The sequence below is a fragment of the Monodon monoceros genome, unplaced genomic scaffold (assembly GCF_005190385.1).
Source record: "Monodon monoceros isolate NGI ecotype Baffin Bay Population unplaced genomic scaffold, NGI_Narwhal_1 Super_Scaffold_12, whole genome shotgun sequence".
NCBI classification, from domain to species: domain Eukaryota; kingdom Metazoa; phylum Chordata; class Mammalia; order Artiodactyla; family Monodontidae; genus Monodon; species Monodon monoceros.
Window position 1 is genome coordinate 19,321,854 of NW_021703768.1, and position 21,873 is coordinate 19,343,726.

Consider the following 21,873-nt stretch of genomic DNA (forward strand, 5'->3'; position numbering starts at 1 on the left):
CTTTCATTACACATGGCTCAAGCAAATATTAGAGGCCATAAATGATTCTAATGAATTTATAAAAACATGTTTATATGTTTAAAATGCGTTGCTGGCTTATTTCTTCTTATGGCCCTATCTAACATGCAAAAGACAGCTTTATGTATTTTTATTTTTTTCTGTTTTTAATGGTAGCACCCCACAGTGCGATAAGCAATGTTTTGCAATCCACAGTCCATCCAGAGGATAACAAATGCCTTGAGAGCACACGTGCATCCTCTCCTCACCTCCCCCTGCCCCGTGTGCTAAATCACTGCACAGACTCCTGTGTGCTTTTCTAAGCCTTGTTCACTTCACAGGTGGTGAGTTGACACTTTCCATCACTTCATCTCTTGGCAACAGATGCCTCTCACTTCAGCACAGATGCTGAGTATCCACCCATCTCTAACAGTAGCCTTGTGCCCTGACTAATTGGGTCAGCAGAGCTGTAATTAAGATTTGAATAATTAGGTAATGGATATGATTGCTTTTGTAATTAATCCTCATATTGAGTCATCATGATCTGTCCTGGATGATGACCACTGGCCTATGCTTAATTCGAATTGAGATCATTAGTTTTAAAGGCAAAGTATTATTAAATATATCCCTCACCTTTCTCCCAGAATGAATGTATTCTTTAAAAACATGACACTATCGGGGCTTCCCTGGTGGTGCAGTGGTTGGGAGTCTGCCTGCCAATGCTAGGGGACACGGGTTCGAGCCCTGGCCTGGGAGAGCGAGTGGGCCCGTGAGCCACAGCTACTGAGCCTTCGCGTCTGGAGCCTGTCCTCCACAACAATAGAGGCCGCGATAGTGAGAGGCCCGCGCACCGCAATGAAGAGTGGCCCCCCGTTGCAGCAACCGGGGAAAGCCCTTGCACGGAAACGAGGACCCAACACAGCCGAAAATAAATAAATAAATAATCTTAAAAAAAAAAAATGACACTATGTATAGATACATAATTTTCATTTTTCACATAGATTTTATAGTGATTTTTTTGGATGATGAGTACTTATTTCAATTCAATTCATTTCAACATCCTTTTTAAGGATCCCACTTTGGCTGCTTCATTGTTTTGGTGCTGTGTGACCACATTTTTTAAAAGTGGATTTTTTCCCTTTCTCCCCAAGTTTATGGTATAATAAAAACTCATATATAAAAAGAAATTGAGGATGACCTCTCTCCTCTCTCTTGTCTGCAGAGAGCTACAAGTGTTAGTATTTCTTATGGCTTGGCCATAAATTCCTTCTCTTCTCTTTCTCCACAATCTGCCCACATCTGTGATTTCCAAAATGTCACATGGTAGAAATCTGGTGCTAAAAGTCACCTAAAATCAACAGTCCAATGCAGATCTGTTAGATCTCTCCTCTCTGCTGATCCCTCACGGAAGCTGGTCCATCTTTTTCTTTTTTTTTTTTTTTTTGCAGTATGCGGGCCTCTCACTGTTGCGGCCTCTCCCGTTGCGGAGCACAGGCTCCGGACGCGCAGGCTCAGCGGCCATGCCTCACTGGCTCAGCCGCTCCGCGGCATGTGGGATCTTCCCGGACCGGGGCACGAACCCGTGTCCTCTGCATCAGCAGGTGGACTCCCAACCACTGCACCACCAGGGAAGCCCAAGCTGGTCCATCTTGATCCATCTCTTTCTCAGAAAAATCCCACCGGCTCTGAAAATCAGTTTTTATCCTCACTCTTCTTGCCCCTTCCCTCCATAACCATTACACTCCAATCCACCACCAAATAATGCTGACTTTTCTTTCTCAATATTTCTCAACTCTACCCATTTCTCTCCATCACCACAATGTGGGGACTCCTGATACGTTTCTTAAGTAACATAATAGTTTTCTATGCTCCTTCCTGCCCCATTTCCAAACCTCATTCTCCAAAATTGTCACAGCTTCTGCTCATAGGGCTGTGTACCTCCACCTCTGTTTGGACCCCCCGGGGTTCTCTCCATCCTTTGAGTACAGCAACATCCCACCCCCCACTGAGTGAACTCTTCCATTAGCCTGGCACAGTCTTCCTTCCCTCTCCATCTGGTAAACTGCATATCTTCATATCTCGGTTCAAACATCTTTTCTTGCAGGAAGGCATTTTTTGTGTCACTAAACCATGCTGGCCCTTTCTACAATCTCATAACACCATGCACGCGTTTTTTAGGGTAACTTCCACACTTGTATCCATATGCTTTCTTGGTGGTTATTGTAGCTTATAGTTACACTGGATCTGGCCCCGTTTCTGACACACAAGACACCCTCCATTATTAAATCAATGAACCATAAGATGGTATTATACTCAGAAAAAAGTCCAAAATAGATAACTAGCAACTAAGGATGAGAGAGGTCTTGGAAGTCGACAGTCTTTAAAAGACATATTCTTTCATATATGTATTCATGTATTACAAAATTAGCACTCAAGTATTAATATACAATAGACACAGTACAGGACACAGAAGTTATAAATAAACTTAAGATATAGTCTGGGCCTGCATAGAGTTTGTAATCTATCAGGCAACACGAATCTATAAAGAGAAAATTAGGAAGCAGTATGGCAAATGTTGTAAAACACAAGCATACCTTTTACTGCACTTCACAGATAATGAGTTGTTTTTTCTTTTTTTTACAAATTGAGGGTCCGTGGCAACGCTGTGTCAAACAAGTCTATCAGCGCCCCTTTTCCAACATCATTTGCTTACTTTGTGTCACGTTTTAGTAATTCTCATAGTTTTTCAATCTTATTATTATATTTGTTAAGTTGATCTGTGATCAGTGATCTTTGATGTTCCTACTGCAAAAAGGTTACAACTCGCTGAAGGCTCAGACAATGGTTAGCATTTTTTCAACAATAAAGTAGTTCTAGGGGCTTCCCTGGTGGCGCAGTGGTTGAGAGTCCGCCTGCCGATGCAGGGGACATGGGCTCATGCCCCGGTCCGGGAGGATCCCACATGCCGCGGAGCGGCTGGGCCCGTGAGCCATGGCCGCAGAGCCTGTGCATCCGGAGCCTGTGCTCCGCAATGGGAGAGGCCACAACAGTGAGAGTCCCACGTACCGCAAAAAAAAAAAAAAGTTTTAAATTAAGGTGTGTACGTTGTTGTTTAGATGTAACGCTATTGCACACTTAATAAACTACAGGATAGTATAAACAACTTTTATATGCACTGGGAAACCAAAAACTTTGTGTGACTCACTTTACTGGGATATTTGCCTTGTTTCGATGGTCTGGAACCAAACCTGCACTATCTCTGAGGTATCCTGTAGATAATCAATTAGGCTGATGGCTGGAGATCAAACAGAGTGTTCTAGTGAAAGCGATGTCAGTCCTGAGCTTGGAAGAGAGAATAGGAATCAGCCAGAAAAGTTATGGAGGAGTATACAGATAACATGGAGAAGTGCAGATACATCTCATGGGCATAGCATGGACGAATAGCACCAAGGGCCAAAATGTCCTTAGGGATGTGTGTGTGCGTGTGGGCAAGAGCATACATGCTTACTCATGTGACAGCGAATTATTCACAGTGACTAAAGGGTAATGCACAGGGGAAGGAATGGCAAGAGATATGGGGGCGGGGGTGGGAGAAGTTGAGGGTTTGTCCTCATATCCATGTCAGGAAGACTGGAGCTGATTTTGTAGATAACAGAGAGCCAGTGGAGGCTTTATGTGGGAAATAGCGAGGTTAATTTTGTACTTTACACAGATCACGGCAGGGGGTACTGGCGTGAAAAAGAAGAGAATGGAGGCCAAGATATGGAAGAGGAGAATTAGTATCGAATGAAGACCTGGATTTAAGAGAAAAAGAGCAAATATGCAGATGCAATTACACAGTTAAGACAAAACTGAGAACCATGGTACAGGGAGGAAGTTCGGGGGAAAGTTATCACAGTTTAGGAAGACGTTCAGGTTTTAAAAATGCAAGCTGGGGAAAGTGGTAAGTTTAAAAAATATATTTTATTTTATCTAACTCATATATTAGTCTTAAATATAAGTCTTTTGTTGGTTTAGAACAATAAATGTTCTTAGTTTAACAAATATATTTTATTTTATCTAACTCATATATTAGTCTTAAATATAAGTCTTTTGTTTGTTTTGAACAATAAATGTTCTTACCAGTTTGTATGAGTGTAAAGTCTAATGTGAACTAAAGGTCTTACAACTTCCCAAATTTGGGCTTAATGTTTCTTTGAGAAAACATATTCAGAATTCCAACCAAGAGCTTAAAGAAATGTAACGGGGTAACTTGGTTGAAACTCGATTCCAAAGTAATGCTTTTTTTTTTTTTGTGGTACGCGGGCCTCTCACTGCTATGGCCTCTCCCGTTGCGGAGCACAGGCTCCGGAAGCGCTGGCTCACGGGCCCAGGCGCTCCGCGGCATGTGGGATCCTCCCAGACCGGGGCACGCACCCGTGTCCCGTGCATCGGCAGGCGGACTCTCAACCACTGCGCCACCAGGGAAGCCCCAAAGTAATGCTTTTTAAGCTGTAAATATTAGATGATGGATAAACTCCTATTTCCTTTATGCTTTCAACAACATATATGTATTTATCCCTTCTTTTTGCAGGTTGCTTTCCTAGGCATTGAGGATTACCTATGGATTCATGAGAGACCTTTGGGGTAGAGTTGCACTTTGTCTGAATATCACCCCATTTTTTGAATATGTACAATGTAGAATAAGAAGCTAATCATTCTATTTTTATTAGGGATTAGAGTTAGGTCTTTTCAGGTCAGTGGTTGCTTCTTTGAATTTTTTTTTTTTTTTTGTATGTGTACAAATTTATTTAAGCTGTCAAATTTATTAGGTGCATTCTTGAGGAGATCCATGTTTTTACAAGTGTTCACATAGTTGTTTTCCAGGAGCAAAGACCCAAGAGGATTGCTGAATGGACCAGCAGACTCCACTGTACACTTTCACTGCAGAAGAGAATGAATAAGAAATTGGTTTGGCCCAGTTCAACCACTGGATAAGTGATAGCCTGCACAAGGTATCATTTAAGAATGACTAATACATCACTCTGTATGACAGACTCTGGGTCCATCCACCTCACTACAAATAACTCAATTTCGCTTCTTTTTATGGCTGAGTAATATTCCATTGTATATATGTGCCACATCTTCTTTATCCATTCATCTGTCGATGGACACATAGGTTGCTTCCATGTCCTGGCTACTGTAAATAGAGCTGCAATGAACATTGTGGTACATGACTCCTTCTGAATTATGGTTTTCTCAGGGTATATGCCCAGTAGTGGGATTGCTGGGTCGTATGGTAGTTCTATTTTTAGCTTTTTAAGGAACCTCCATACTGTTCTCCATAGTGGCTGTATCAGTTTACATTCCCACCAACAGTGCAAGAGGGTTCCCTTTTCTCTTGTTGTATGTCCATATAATGGACTATTACAACAAGGACAAAACTTGAAAGCATTATGCTAAGTGAAAGTAGCCATTCACAAAAGACCACATGTGATATGGTTCCATTAATATAAAATGTCTAGAATAGGCAATCTACAGAGACAGAAACTAGATGAGTGGCTGCTTACAACAGGGGTTGGGGGAGGACTGACGAAGAATGGGGGATGATAGCTAAAGATACAGGATTTCTTTTTGAGGTGATTAAAATGTTGTAAAACTCACTGTGATGATGGTTGCAAATATCTATGAACATAATAAAAACCATTAAATTGTACACTTAAAAAAACAAAGAATGGCTAATACAGATTGAATTGATGCAGGATTATTTTCTTCTAATTTTTCTATTTAGAATAGGTTAGTGGGCAGAAGTGAAAAAGGTTTTTAATTGAAATGAGTGGACATTCTCACAAGAGTTAGAATCTGGAAATGAAAATGAAGGTTCCAAAATGAAAGCCCAGGATGGAGTCTGAAGTTCTGTCTCTGATGCTTCACTGGAGCTGGGTCCTGGCCTCTGTGCAGGAAGATCTATTGCAAAGTAGTTCGGTTAGGAGCAGAGATCTGATCCCTGGCCGATGACAAGTGAGGGTTCACAGAGATGAAACGTTCAGGCACCAGGCCTGCAGGCTTCAGAGCTGACACCTTGCCTGGCACCTGGCTTATGTCTTCTGCATCCTACTCCTTTCCACGGTTTCTCTACTTTATGAGAAAACCTGCCACTTGGTCTGCATATGCTGTGTGACCTTAGTGAAAAGCACAAGCTGAAGTTGTAAGTAAAAAGCGATAAAGGGAAGGACAGTGTGCTTTTCCTGTAGCTGCACTTGTGTGAACAATGAGACCAGGACAGAGGACAGTGTTGTCCAGAGGAGCTGTGATCTCCCAAGAGACTTCAGCAGCAGGGTTCTCCCCTGGCAGAAGGCAGGAGGTCAGAGAGGGAAACACAAGAATCTTGTTTTGAAAGCAACTTTGGGAGTTTTCACCAACAGCCAGGGGAGACTTTGAGGCAGTGGGTCCTGAGCTACCATAAAGGTGGTACTTGATGAAAATAAGAGCCTATTTTATTATCCCAGGTTTAGACATTTGCATTTTCATAGGTCTCAATAAAAGTCAGCTTTCCATCCTCTGGGTAAACAGTGGCTTTCTTAGCTTGAAATTATTAGAGACCCTGGGGGTCAAGGTTGTAACCGGGACACTGATAACTTTAAAACCTGGAGAGGTTGAAAGAATTCACAGGGAATGCCGGCAAAGTATGGGGACCTGGGCCACCCAGTTAATGTAATAAATGCTACTATCCACAATGGCAGGGTGTTTGCTATAAGTCAGGTGCATTGCTAAGCACATTTATTATGGCATCTCATTGTATAGCAACCTCTGAGGTCAAGAATATTACCTGTATTATACTTGAGAAGGAAACCAGGCCCTTAAAAAATAAAATTCCCTAAATCTACACAGGTAGGAAATCATGGTCAGATTGAAATTTCAATCTGTTGAACTGAAAAACCCATTCTTTTTAATCATCATTACATCACTACCCCTTTCAGATATACTCTGCAGTCCTGGATGTGCTTCCCGGTGACCCCTTTAAGCTTGGGAAAGGCAAAGAAAAAACGATTATTGTTTCCCTGAACAATAGCTTACTCATCAGGTACTATGACGGGTGCTCTCTCATACTTTGTCTCATTTAATTTTCAAAAAAAAACCAATGAGGAAATATAAAGTGTATATTTTACACATTTTAAACACCAAGAAACCAAGAGCCCTCTCACTCTTACTCTATCGCCAGTAAATTTATTTCTTAGGAGGATTTCTCTTCTTACATAAACCTCTGCAAATGGAGCATGTTCTGCCAGTTTCGTTCCCTTACTTTCTTGTTCCTGAATTTAGTTCAACATGAGGGAAGAAAAGCCTTGGGATAAAATGCTGGCTCTTTATTCTGTACGGTGTCTCTCTCTCTCTCACACACACACATACACACAGCCACACAATCACATTTTCTCAGTGTTAACCTGTTGGTAATAACAAAAAAGAAATATGCATTCTTGTTGATCACAGAATTTAACTCTAAATGTCTAGATGGAATTAAAAAAGAACATAAGAACATGCTACAACTTGTTTTGCATATTGTATTACAGAAGTCCTGTGGAAATAGTGTGTGTGCATGTGTGTGTCTGTATATATATATTTACAAATATATATATATTTATATATAGAGAGGGGGGAGAATATATGTGTACATACGTGTTATATGTGTATGAATGAATAAAAGTATATATAAGCATATATGTGTACAGTACCTGTGTATATATACATATATACTTATACATATATACTTTATATATATGTATATATATATAATATAGATACTTTATTCATTTGGAAGGAAAATTAGAATTTTCTCTATGGCTATCTGTAGTGGTCCATTCCAGGTAGCATCTTGTAAGCAGGCCACATATATAATCACTTGAATTGACCTCAAGTAGGTGGAAGAATTTACACAGCTTTCAAAATCCCCTTACTTGTCCCCATAAAAATGGATATCTGAAAATGGAATAAGGGAATTTACTCCAATGTGCAAATCAGTTCTCGAACAATTCCTAAGGCATCTTCAGCTCAGTCCAGGATTCTCTGCTCCTTTTTCCCTGTTGCCTCTGTGCTCCTCTCTCCCTCAGGGTCAAGCACCTGTGAGTTTGGGACGCATGGTCATTCTTGGCTGGGGCTTCTCTCCCTTTGATTATCTCATGCAGTAGACCTTTCCTTTTCTCACCAACACAGTGTTCAGAGTGGGTCATTTTCTCAATGCCAATCAGATAAAAATATACCATGATGAGATACTAATTAGTAAGAAACTGCTAGTTGCATGTGTAACTCAAGGGCCTTTAGTATCCCAATTTAAAGGGTGGAAATAGTCTTGGGAAATGTATTTTTCACCAGGGAGCTCCAGGGAGATGATTTGGAAAAGAAGTAGCTTCCAGCAGCATTACTTATATTCTGATTAGGAGACTCTTTTGTTTCATTCTAAATCGTTTTTTATTGCTTTCTATGAAATCATGTATTGGTAAAGCATCCTTATATTGTAAGGGCCTCATCTAAAATATGATATTATCACTTTTTCCTAAGATACATCTGTCCAGTTAAAAGTTTGAGGTGGTTATTTCATTCCTGCTTCAAACTCTCCCAATATGATCTCCTCATATACAAAATAATTATCTTTAAAATTTATAAAGTAACAAAGCAAGTATGGTTTTTCTGATTTATAAATTTGTATGCTTCTTGCAGAAATTTCTTACGTGCTTCTTCATTTTTTTTCTATGTATCTGTGTGCAATCAGTTTGAAATCTCTAGGAGATATTCACTTGCAAATTGGTGGGACAAAATCTATTATGATAATAAAGATAACCTAATAAACTAAGTATTATTTCCTTCATAATAGAAATCAGTCTTAATATTATTTGAAAAGAAATGAAACAAATTATTTATAATTACAAGAAAGTTTTTAGCTAACCATGTGGCATAGATAATTTTTTAATTATTTAAAAATCATACTATGTATGCGTCTATCTATCTATCTATCTATATCTCCATATAATCACCATTCATATCCAGATGGCCATTTCTAGCACCTCAGACACCTGCCTTTTTTACCCCTTCTCAGTCAATGCCCCCTCAAAAAGCACTTATAATGTTGGCTAAGTGAAAAATGCTATAACGTTTATTTTTTACATCGTACAGTCATTTTATATAATTACCAACAGTGTTGAAACTACACTTCAAATTCATCTTACACACCAAATGATCATCTTTTATGAACATGATATAGAGATGACTATTGTGTTGTCTGACAGTTTACCTGGTAGAAAATGCTGGAAACAGGCATTTCTGATATTCTTAAATATTTTTATTTTTATGTCAGAATAATAACTAATGCCAAAAAAGCATAACACCTAACAAACTGTGTCTGCTATTTAAAATACATCCAGCAACCGAAATGCTAAATTCCTTCCATCTGCATGTTATGCTCTTGTCAGATTTAGATAAGTAGTTCCAGGACCTAGGAAAAGCCTACTTTGTATTACTACTTTACTTCAACAATTCTGCTATATCTAGCAAGTAGTTTGCACACAAAACTCAAGGCTGATGTTTGAAGGTATCTTTTACTCTCATGGGTAATGGCTCTATGTAAACAAAAAGGCTTTTAATTCTGGAATTTCCTCTTGGAAAGCCAAGCCTCTGAAACATTTCAATGCTAGCAGGGTCACCCTCCTTTTCAAACCTCAAGATTTTAAAATGTTTACCAACCCTGACAAGTTTTAATATTTTTGTAAAGCAAGCAGAAAGGAACAGAGGGTGTAATTTCTGTATTTGGTATGGATGGAACAGAGGGTGTAATTTCTGTATTTGGTATGGATCAGAGGAAACAGAGTGAATGGTTTCTCAAGAGCCCCATTCTGCAATGTGTCCAAAAGGGGACATTGGAGAAGTGCAGAACCACAGACTGTGTAGTAAGCACTAAAGCACCGAAGATGCAGGGCCTGGGCACCGTTGATAAGTAAGTGGCTTTTCACATGAAAGAGGATTTTACCTTGCTTATTGATTGATACCCACTTTTCAGAACCAGCTTAATGTTGTCTAAAATTAATACCTGATTTACATGGTTCGAAGGTATGAGTACAGAATTTAACCTATGAGTACAGAATAAAATAGGGAAAAGTTTTCCTTGATCAGTTCCTCCAAAGGCGGAATGAGCTACTTTGGGAAGCAACACATTTTAACTTTACTGCTTCTACTCAAAGCAGAATCAGCAAACTTCTTGAGCAGGATACTACTACAAAAGACAAGGGAGAGGCTTTATGTCATAGGTCATAAAGAGGTATGAGAGGTAAATAACACGAGAGTTTGTTAAAACTGGACTAAGAAAGATCTAGAAGGCAGCAGGAGTCTGGAAGGGTTGGTAGCTTCATAAATTGGTATATTGGTCAAGAGCAAGGGTAACACACCATCAGGCCATCACACAACAAGCTTTACTTCTTTAAAGGAATCATTTTGACACTTTCATTACGTTGCCTACTTTCGTGTTACCTCTGCTCACTTGCTGCTGCCTAACTCCGTCCTCCTCTCCCCATGCCTGCAGACCAGAGCATAATTGGATCTGTTCTTTTTTTTCTAAATTATCAGAAAAACAAAATAACATAGCATCCAGTAGAGAAGAAATATTCTGATACCTAATTATATTTCCAAGTAGATACAGATAGAATCATGAAGTATTATACCTGTTTACTCTTCTTTATTTTCTGACAAGAGATACTTCTCTTTTATCTTAATATGATGTTCCTCCTTAGACACAAGTCATGACATTTATCTTGGTGCTACTGTTTCTCTCTGCCTTTTAGATGTTTGCCTTTGGGGCCACTGGTTTAAAAAAATTATATTTGGTGGATCTGCATTAAAAATCACTTCTTTCCCTGACAAGATATTTAAAATGTCATTTGTGCCTTGTGAAGACTTCTAGAAGAATCCAGAGACCTAGACCCAGATGACCCAAACTGTGTTTCTGCAAGGACTGCAATTTCCTTTTGAGGATTATGGTTCCAGGGAAGATCGCTTCTAAATATCCGTGAGACAAATACTTTCCAGAATTAATGCTGTTGTTCAAATTTTGTGGATTTTTAGAACATCTCACCTCACCACATGTAAAGGACAAGCAATAAAGTATAGTTTATTTACGGTACTATTAAATATAACAGTGCAATCATTCCTTAAACATATGAGGTCAAAGCGTATCTATTCAGGATGTGCTTTTTGACAACTGATTCTCAAGTATAGCCAATTTCTATTGTTTGTTCTACCAGTTATTTTGCTTTAAAGATAAAAAAGCCTAAGGACAAGAATTAGTGTAGTTACCCTGCCCGTAACATCATCAAGTTATGAAATAAGAAGCTATAAGAGTGGTACTTTGAAGAGAATGGACTTTTGAGTTAAAATATGCATGTTCATTGATCACAAATGGATAAGAAATGTCAGCCAGTTATTACACAGAAAGGAGCTGATTGAAAATAGGTGACCTTTACCAAACGTGTGTGAACAATTTTCACTCTTCATTAAAGGATAAGGTATCTACATAGTCCATAAGATGTATGAAATCCATTAAACAAATATCAGTAGTTACTGGCATGGCAAATTTTTGAATTAATCAAACTGTTACTATATTTTTGTGTTTTCTGACATTTCATAAAGGTGACACGGAGCAGCAAAATTCTCTTCAGAATGGCAGGAATTTAACTGCCCAAGTGGAAGGAAGAAGCTTATGAATAAATTATTGTCCTTGAATTCAGAGAAGTACATTACCTGTCCTTGTTTACAAAGAATTTGTATAGGTTAGTGTCTGTCACCAGGAATAAGGTAGTGAATGAAACACACATAGAGCCTGCCATCAAAGGCTTTGGAATTTAGCATTATTCAACGGTGTGATGAGCTCTGGGATTGGAGTAGAAGAGGCATAAAGTGTATTATGGAAACTGATAGGAGGAACATTTTACTAGACTGGTAGTGGCCAAAATCTATCTGGATGAAGTGACATCTTGTGTTCTACAGGTCAAGAGATCTAGCCAGGCAAAAAGTTAACTTAATATGACAGGCGGTGAATGTGAAATCTCAGGAATAAGGAACCCAAGGTGGCTGGGAAATAAGCTGCTAGAGGTTAGGCAAGACTCAAGAGGATGTGGCGTCCAGAACTTCCAGAAAAATGGATGCCTCATGAAAGTTGGAATAATATCCTAAAAGAGAGCGGAAATTACAAGGAAAATCTTTAACATAGGAGTCATGTGATCAAGGCTGTCCTAGAGAGGTCGATCTTCTGATGGTAAGGAGCATTATTTTGTGAAGGAGAAGGGTATAACATAGAGATCATAAGCAAGTAACAGATGATGGAGGTGTGAACCGTGGGGGGGGGGGCAAGGATGCAAACACATGTGAGACAGATTTAAAGGGCAGAACTGAAAGGACCAGATGTTGATTGGATGTGTAAGGTGTGAAAAGTGGTAAGGCAAAGATGATAGCTGGATTTCTCACCTGGCCCATTGGGTAGGTTATAGTGCCATTTGCTGAGCTATTAAAGATAGGATAGCAAGATGGGAAGATGCCTTGGTCCCTTCCTCCTTCCCTCTCTTTCTCTCTCTCTCTCTCTTTCCCCCTTCCTTCCTTCCTCCATTCCTTCCTTTAACACATCGGTACCAGCTATATGATAGACACTGATGTAGGTGCTAAGGCTTAAGCAGTGAACAAAACTAGGTCCCGATCTTCACAGAGATTATGGTTCCTGCTGGAGAAACGATCACCAGGGAATCAGCAGTAACTATCAGATTAACAGCAAGGAAAAAGAAACAAAAAGAGTGATTTGGGGTATAATGGTAAGAGAAAAACTGTGAGTAAATGACACCTCCTATTGAATTTCAGCTATAGTTAACAACAACACAAAGTACTGCACAAAAGAAGCAGTTTCTGCTAGAGTTAACACCTAGTATTATGCCTATAGAATGAAAGGGTCAAAATGTTAGCCTCCTAAGAATGTCAGGGACATTAAATTTGAATAGCTGAATTTGATTGTCCTACAAGTATCCAGACAGAAATAGAGGTTTTTCTGTTTGGTCTTAGTCAGTTGGTAGGAGAGTGTGAATTCTACTCCATGTCAGTACTAGCAGATGTGGCCATTCAGAGTCTGCCATTTTTCCTGAACTCTGAAACTGAAATAAATTTCTCTCCTAATCCTGCAAAACAGAGCCCCTGAAAGTCACATATGGATACAACCTTGGCTAATTTCACGCTTATTCCACCTCTGGTTTGGTTTCAAGTCCTGCATATGAATTTCCACAGATCCTGGGTGCAGCATTTTAAGGATATCTTATTCTCTCTCCCTTCAGCCCACCAAAAGCTCATTTTCTCCCCTGATATATTTTTGTTTTAATTTTCATAGGTATTTTTAATGTATGTGTATATATATATTTTGATTTGAAATAGTGAAAAATATAATGCGAGATTCAGAATAGGGCACCAATAACTCTGTCTCTCCCATTCTCAAAATTCTTTAATGGATCCCCATCATTCCTGGGTTGGAATCCAAATGCCTTTTCACATAGAAAAATGAAGTTGCCTCTTATTACACATACAACACTTTATCGTAACGTTATGTCAAACTAACGTGTTCCTGGAGGGGGTCAGGAATTCTCTGTGCCTTTGGACACAGTGTCACTTCTAGTAGCAGCTTATAACCCCTCCTCTTCTGTCTGTCTAAATTCAAGCTATCCTTTCATTTATAGCTCAGGAGACTTCTAGTAAGTTTTCCATGGCCCCTCCAAGTTAAGTCAGGAGCTCTCCCTGGGCATTAATAACACCCCATACACATCTTTTCATGATTACACACCAGAGTGTATTACAACTGGTCTTTCCCTTGTCTGCCCCCGACCAACAGGCGAGAACATTATTCAAAGGAATTATGGCTTGTCAACATGTATCCATAGCATCTAGCCCAGTACCTGACACTTAAGAGGGACACACTAAAACTAAGTACATTAAGTGGATGAGTGTAAATCTTTGTGGAAATGTGCTTGAATCTTACCCACAGTACTGAGCAAAAGCAAAACTATCATATTTTAGGTACTTGCCTCAATCCTAACACATGGCCCTTATAACTAATTTATTAGTTTGGAATATCTATTCATTCTTTGTTCAATAGATATTTTATGAAAATCTATTCTATGCCAGGCCCTATTCTAGGTACTGGGTTGCAGCTATGAATAAAACAAACAAACAAACAAACAAAACAACCCTGCCTTCATGGAGCTTACATTCTAATGTCTAATTAGAGTGTAATTAGAGAGGGAGACAAATAACAATCAAATAAATTTAAAAGTGTACAGTTAATAAAATGTTAAGCATTCTAGAAGAAAATATGGAAGAGTAACGGAATTCTATGGGCAGGTTTGTAATTTTAAAAATATTAATATAAATAATCCAAAATTTGTTTCCATACTAATGAAATCTATTTCCCTTTGTATTTTGTAGATTTGAATAATAACAATGAAATGTGGCAACTGGGAACAGAAAGCGAGAAAAGGTTAAATAGAGGCGAAAGCTGAAATCTATATCCTTGCCATTTAGTTTTGAGAAAGAAGAAAAGTTGAAGTGACAAATAATGACGCTTTAGGACTGCATTCCTAGAATAAAGAGAACTGAAATGCTGTTTGAGAAGTTGGCCTTTGTGATGCGTTTGGAACCTTGGTATATAGCTATCCTGGGGAGTGCTAAAGTCCAAAATTTCTACACATTCAGAAGTGGGACTGGGAAAGCAACGATCACCCTGCTCTTTCTTAACTGCAAAGAATGAAATACGTTAGCGATGCTTTGAATAAAATATTGTTAGCAAGTGTTAGCAATGCAAAGAATTAAACATGCTAGAAATACGTTGCTTTCTAAAACATCCAGTTACTCTATATCCAGAGTGAGTAGTGGGAATCAACGACAGATTAAAAAAAAATGTTTCTCAAATTTCACCTGGCTTATAGCGTCCCATCATCCTTCTATAATCAAAAGAGCTTCTTGAGAAGTTTTATCAACCTTTAGCCCAGGTAAGCTGGGCTGTAAGTCATATCCTATGTAGGTCCTTGAATACTTACCTACTAGGGGCAACCATAGAGCAGTATGGTGGAGAATGAGAGCAGCATTTCTCATAGACCAGCAGTGTCAGTATCCCTCGGAGGTTGGTAGAAATGCAGAATTTGGGCTCCATTACGGAACCTTCCTACAAGACGCCCAGGTAATCTGCATGCCCATTCATGTTGGGAGGTGCTGCTCTATAACAGCTATCCTCAACCTTGTCTGCATGTCAGAATTGCCTGGGAAGTTGTTTAAACCTCAGTGGTTAGGCCACATTCCTATATATTCTGATTTTATCAGAATAACCTGCATATATCTCAAAACTGTGTTTCCTGGGTACTTTCTCAGACCTACAGAATCAGTACTCCAGGAATGAGCCTCAGGAATCTGTCACTTTAAGGCACAGAGTCACTGATTCCCATATATAGCAAAACATATAAGAATCCGTGGCTTGGAGGTGGAAAACGATTAATTCCATTGCAGAAAATACCTTTTATTTATGGGGATTACTTGAATCAACACATAAAATATGAAATACTTCTGCATATATATATACACATATATATGTATAAATGGTATTTGATAACTTTTCAACTTTATAACTAGAGGATTTAAATCCCATAGCAAGATATAGATAAGTTAGAGAAGAGGAAATGATAGGTTTGAATCTACCAGGAGATAGATTTTTAGATAGTCATCTTCAAGACATTTTACAAATATTCCACAGAATATTTGTTATGATCATAATAAAATCATACAACATATGAATTAGTTTCATAAATTTGTTTCTCTTCTAAACAAGCAGCCAGCATACTTTTTCTGTAAAAGGCAAAATAGTGAATAATTTCAGCTATGCACACACTACACTCTCTATGTTGTCAAATATTCAAGTCTGGTTTTATAGCATGTAAGCAGCCATTGACAAAATAGAAAGTTTTCTCAAAGCCATCTCCCAAATTACTTTCTTTAAAGTAACATCCACATATCTGTGTAAATCCAGTAGAAGAAAAAGTGTACATTCCTAAAATTCAAATGTACTGATATAAACACAGTGTCAGGACATGGTTCCAGCTTCTGGTATGGCCCAAGTGTGCATTGTCTTTAAGGAGAAAGAACGTCCTGGATTTTCTCTACTTGACAGGTAAGGTGAGGGACTAAAAACAAGGTTTCTGGTTTATAATAACAACTATTATTTCCTAAGCACCTGAGTAATTATAAGTATGTTATATTAATTATCATTTTTATTTCACACAGCACTGCTGTGGGATTAGTACTATTATTCGCTCCAGTTTAAAGGTCATAAAAATAAAGTTTGGACACCTTAACTGACTTGTCACAGAGCTAGCAAGTACCCTCAGTGGGATTTGAACCCAGGTAGCTGAACCCAGAACCTGTACTTTCCACCACTACACATTTCTGCCTTATTCATTGTCTACTGAGACTATGAATATGTATGATGCTGGGCCAGTTATAAGCTTTTAGTTTGTTAAGAGACACAGATGTGCTCAGCTTGAATTGGTTAATGGAACTGAAACCACAGAGAAAAATGTGGAAAATAGGAAAAAGTCTCACCATTGCATGGCGTGTCTGGAATACCACCCAGGATAACATATTCTTTCTGCTTCTGTACAGGGAGCACGCCTTTATTTTTGTGCTTAGCCATTATGGTGAGTCAGAAAATGTTTGTCTTCTAATTGACCTAAGGGAATTAACTTTTCGTTCCTTCCTACCAACCTCATGAGTTCAGCTTATTCATGATTTCTGCAGACCATCATCTCTATGTTTCTCAACTTCTGCCCCTGCCCATCTACTGCTGGTTATCCACAGTATGCTGAATTTATACTTAAGGTCACTAAATCATCTATGTGTTACATAAAACATTCTTTATTGACATGGTTATTTTGAAAGGCTACATGGTAGCCATTGGCTACTCTAGAGATGGCTGTCATAGATCTGGGTACATTCATCTCTGGTCATATCTGCTGTGGCTTGTGGAGCCTAGACACACGTCATACTTTCTGGGTGGGTAGGCCTATGTATGGGGGGTGCTCAGCATAACAAGCTCCTCTGAAATACTACTGTTTATAGATCATGTCCATTCTTTTGGAATAGTAATTAAGATTATTTATATATACTTTGTTTTTCTGTTATTCTTATATAGAACTAGAAAAAGCCAATAGCTTACCATAAAATCTAGCAAATGGAAAGTAAACTGACTGGTGGCTGGAGATTATACATTTCTTGATCATGTTTCTAATCATTGTTGAATCCATTATTTGCAGTATCGGGTTCCATATTATCTGTTTAAGTGTTTGAGGACAGGTTGGAGCATAAGAAAGGATCATATTTTATAACTATGCAGCTTCCGGTACATCTCAGCACATCCTTGGATATGAGAGCTCATCATATTAGATTTTTCAGGTCAATCCTAATTTTATAACATCTCTCCCTCTTTGTCCTAGATTGAACCAGATTTTGCTTTGGATAACACTGTCACAATATCAACATAATTAGCTATAGCAAATCTCTGTGTACATATGGGAAGGCTTATGTAAAGTCAGTAGAACAAATAGACTCCCGTACATTTGAATCTATTTTTTTTCTTTAGTCTACTTTCCAACATTCAATTCTGTTCACTTCTTTATCTTTTCTAATATTGTGAATGTATTTTGCCACGAACATAAATTCTCCTTAACTTCTTTTTAATTCCATTTCAATATAAGTGGCATTGAATTTATATCTCTACTCTTTATTTGATTTTTATCCTGAGAGTATATCTACCTCTCTTGGAAAGATGTTTATACTGCAGATACTAAATTTCTGTACTGATTATCCCTATGTAGAGTGCTTTTTCTGTCAGTAGTAATCAGAATCAACTTGATGCAAACTTGAGCACTAACCTCCTTCAGAACCTCAAAGAAAAAAATATATGTTTCTTTCAAACACTGGTGGCTATGGAGTTTACAAAATCATTTATTTTGAGTAAGCCAAGAATTAAACTATTCTAAGGGTGATATAATTAAGTTGCACTATCAGATATTCATGAGTATCAGAATAGGTCACCATGTATAAAGTGATTAAAAAGTATAGCGTAAAGATTGCGAGCTTTAAATACTGTCTGACCTGAGCTTGAATGATAGGTCCCCAGCCTGCTCTCCCAGCCTGCATCTCTTCTTCTGGAAAATTGGGGTAAATTATCTCCAATGTCATTATTTTGACCTGATGATTATATAATTATACATAGAAAATTTATACCCCCAGGTGCCTGGCATTTAGGAGTCATGGTAAACACTGCCTCACCCCATTGACTTTTATTGAAAATACCACCTACCTAGGAGCAGGATATAATTCTTAAGAAAAGTTCTATAAAGCTCTAACAGATTTTTTTTTAATTTAAATTTTGAAACTGCCTATTCTAAGTGAGGTTATACTACAAGATGTTTTCTGATGTCATAGAGGGAATAAATTACCATCAAATAAATGAAAAATGGGATTCAGTTTAGAACCTAGAGGTAAGCTGGAACCTGGGGATAATATATGAAAAAAAGTCTGACTGAGGCAGCTACCGAACATAAACAGCTCCTAATTCTCGAGTGTAACCAAGATTTTCTTCATTCTCTTTTCAGCCTGTGTAATGCAAATTAAGACAACAACTACACTGATAAAATCCCTTTAAAAACTTTAAGTATATCTTTTTAAATAAAAACTACAGCTACCTTCATTTCTTAAAATAAATATCCCATTACACACTAAGCACATCCTTCAAGGGTCATATACATCAACTAAGTACATCTAATAAAAGTTCATTGGGTAGGGTATCACCATGGATTTTGAACTTGGCACAAGGAACAGTTTATAATACAGAGATGTTATCAGCAATGCACAAGTTTGTTACTAACAAATGTGACCCGGTTTGGTTAATGTTGCCTCCTCCTGTTTATCCATGTTGTTTAAAATGTAAGAAAAGAAGATGCCAAAGACCCAATGACAGTAACTAGTCAAACACTTCTCTGAGGTATCTTGAATCAGTTGAAAAACCGCCTCGCTGGAGAAAAGAGGTAGAAGTCTCAGTGCAACAGAGAGAAATAAACGTCTTTAGGCTTTGGCTAAAACGCACAGACAACCAGCTAGTACACATCAGTGCCTATGGGTATCCTAAAAATATTTTATTCCTGTGGGGGAAGCAATAGCATCCGCTTAAAAAGCTCTCTAGAGAATTTTGGAAGGCTAGCCAATTAATATACACAATGTTCTGACATCTTTATAAAATGTCCCATCTCAGGATACCCATAGGAGGAGGGCAGAATCAACATTTCATGAAGTATGAGTGCTCATTTTAAAAAGTACAGTTAAGATACCATTATAAATCTTTACACAAAAGCAGCAACATTTTACTTTGTGCTTTAGCATAACAGATGTTATTGAAATTCAACCTGTGTAAGTATTATCTCATGACAGTGTACATTTGTATTTTAAATAGCCCTTGTCTCATTGTTAGAAAATCATTTTGAAGTATAAGTACTACATCATAAGAAGATAAGTGCTTGCTATTATTCACTCACGTGGCTAGAGTGCTAAGCAATCAATTGGCCATACATAATGATACGGATAAAATCACTTTATTTTTTGATTATATAGAAATTTACCATGATGTGGGAGAAAACCATCAGACTATATTTACACTTGCAAAGTAAAATAGAAAAGAAAAAGTTCAGATAATTAAATCTAACTTTGGAAGAGTTGCTTCCATTCCCTCTAGATATTTTTAACAAACTTATGAGGAAAAAGGGTTTAGAAGAAATAACGTGGACTAGTTTGTCTAAATTACATAGATAATTGTCCTAAGCTATGTAAAATACAAGTTTAACCTCAGTTCACTCTTGTTTGATGACAAAGTACAACTTCAAACATAAAAGCCAAGATGTCAGTAAACATTTAATTTGAATCCATATTGAACAATTCTCCCTTCAAAAGTAAGTATTTTAGAAAGAAGGTAATTTTCTTTACTTTTATTTTTATTAAATTATCTCATTAAAAATTCACCTCTCATATAAAAACTATAAATCATATCAGTGGTATGATAATTCTTTTTGGTTCATTTTTCTTAACAGCTACATCAGAAACTTTATTTAAATTTTAATTGCTAAATGGACACTATTAAAATATTCAGGGATTTAGTCCTAAATCCTTCAACCCACAGGGAGCTCAGGAACGTTGTTAAAGTAAAAAGCTGCACAAAATCTCAACTCTCATTTGCAAATGTTCTTTCCATCTGATTTAACTTTGAAGCTTTTAGACTGAGAGCTTTTGCCATATGACATCAACAAAACACTTCAATCAAAATCAAGTTACCTTAGCGTCACACAGTTCTCTAGATTATTTAAAAAGGTAAAATGAGAAATTCACTCTCTTTTCATATTTCCTTTCATTTTCTCTTGATGCAAGGCAGAATACTTAGATTTCAAAAGAAATTGCTCTGTAATATTATCCTCAAACACCGGGTTCCATTCTAGGACAATTGCTTGTAAACTAAGCCTTCTCCTGACAGAAACACACTTGCTGCAGTGCAGAATGTCAGTATAGTCAGTTAGAACTTTCAATGCAGAAATTCAGCTCGACGCAGTCACTCAGATGAAGCACTCAGATGAAGCGGCACTTACCTTAATTGAAATATTCACCGTGAAGGAGGTGAGAAGTCAGTCGAATCAACCGTGAACGGGGTGGGGAGAGCGAAGTTTTCAGTCAACACCCTCCAAGTAGCTGCATGCTCCGCTGCTTTTTCCTGTTTATGCTGAGCCCCTCACTGTCTAAGAGAACAAAAAAGAGAAGCTGAAATCCTCCGAGGTTCCAGTGAGTAAATGAGGGCTAAGCGATATTTCTTAACGGGAGCTCCTCGGTGAGCGTGCTGCGTTTGGTGGCTCCCTAACTGCTGTGATAGGCTGCTGTCAGGTCCCCGGAGCTGGGCGATAATCATTGACCTGATTAGCAGGAAACACTCACTGTGCGCAGGCAACACACGCCGAGGGTTAGTGGGTCCCCTGGGAACTGGAAAAGGCACCGGGGCTGCTTGGGACTCTTGTCTTTTCCAGCCTAATGGATGAACTACAACTCTGACTGTAATTTGCAAGGAAATTAGCTACAGTGTTCAGCCGCGTAAGGACTTAGATAAACGTGCTTTCTCCTGCTGTTCTGCCAGGTGCCTTCGTGTTAGATAACAGGTACAGTGAAACAATTAATCGACCGATAGAGCTGATTCGTTAAGACAGGACGAAAGCTGAAAAATGTCCTAAGCAATGTGATAAAAGATATAGCTGGGCTTGCCTTTGCCCCAAGCGTGGTACACACTTCAACCTTTGCCTAAGTAAAATGTTTTTAAAGGTTGATCACAGCCCTCCAGAGTGCAACTCTGATTTATAAAAGAAAGGAAGTATTAATACTAAATAAGCATGTTTGGCAGGTTCTTAACAGACACAGGCACTCAACCCAAGACATGGAAAATACAGCGTTTCTTATGTAGTTTCTCAAATAGCATTTTAAATTAGCATCACACTTGCAAAAAAATGTTTGCATTATACTACTAACCTGAGTAGCACAGGAGAATACATCATTACACCTAACTAAATCATCTCTTCTACTATTGTTGAAATGCTAATTTTCTAAAACAAAATTAAGCAAGGGCATGAGAGGATACAAAATGTCAAACAACATATTAAATGTAGGCATGCACCTTTCACAACCTGCTGATACCCATCCACTGACCACCTGAGCAGCTCTTCAACACCTCCGACCTCAAAAGTTATCACTTCCTCCCAG

General features: G+C 38.2%; 1 protein-coding gene across 2 annotated transcripts in view; it reads right to left on the bottom strand.

Annotated features, from left to right (window-relative positions):
• The window catches only part of LOC114892337 (cadherin-12), a 990,049-nt gene that overhangs the window by 378,546 nt on the left and 589,630 nt on the right, over nucleotides 1-21,873 (bottom strand). The window contains exon 5 of one of the 2 annotated variants that reach the window (XM_029217108.1): nucleotides 20,721-20,867. The gene's annotated coding sequence lies outside the window, so the exon portion shown is untranslated. Of the gene's footprint in view, nucleotides 1-20,720; nucleotides 20,868-21,873 lie in introns of those variants that run through there. The other variant, XM_029217109.1, reaches the window with a different exon arrangement.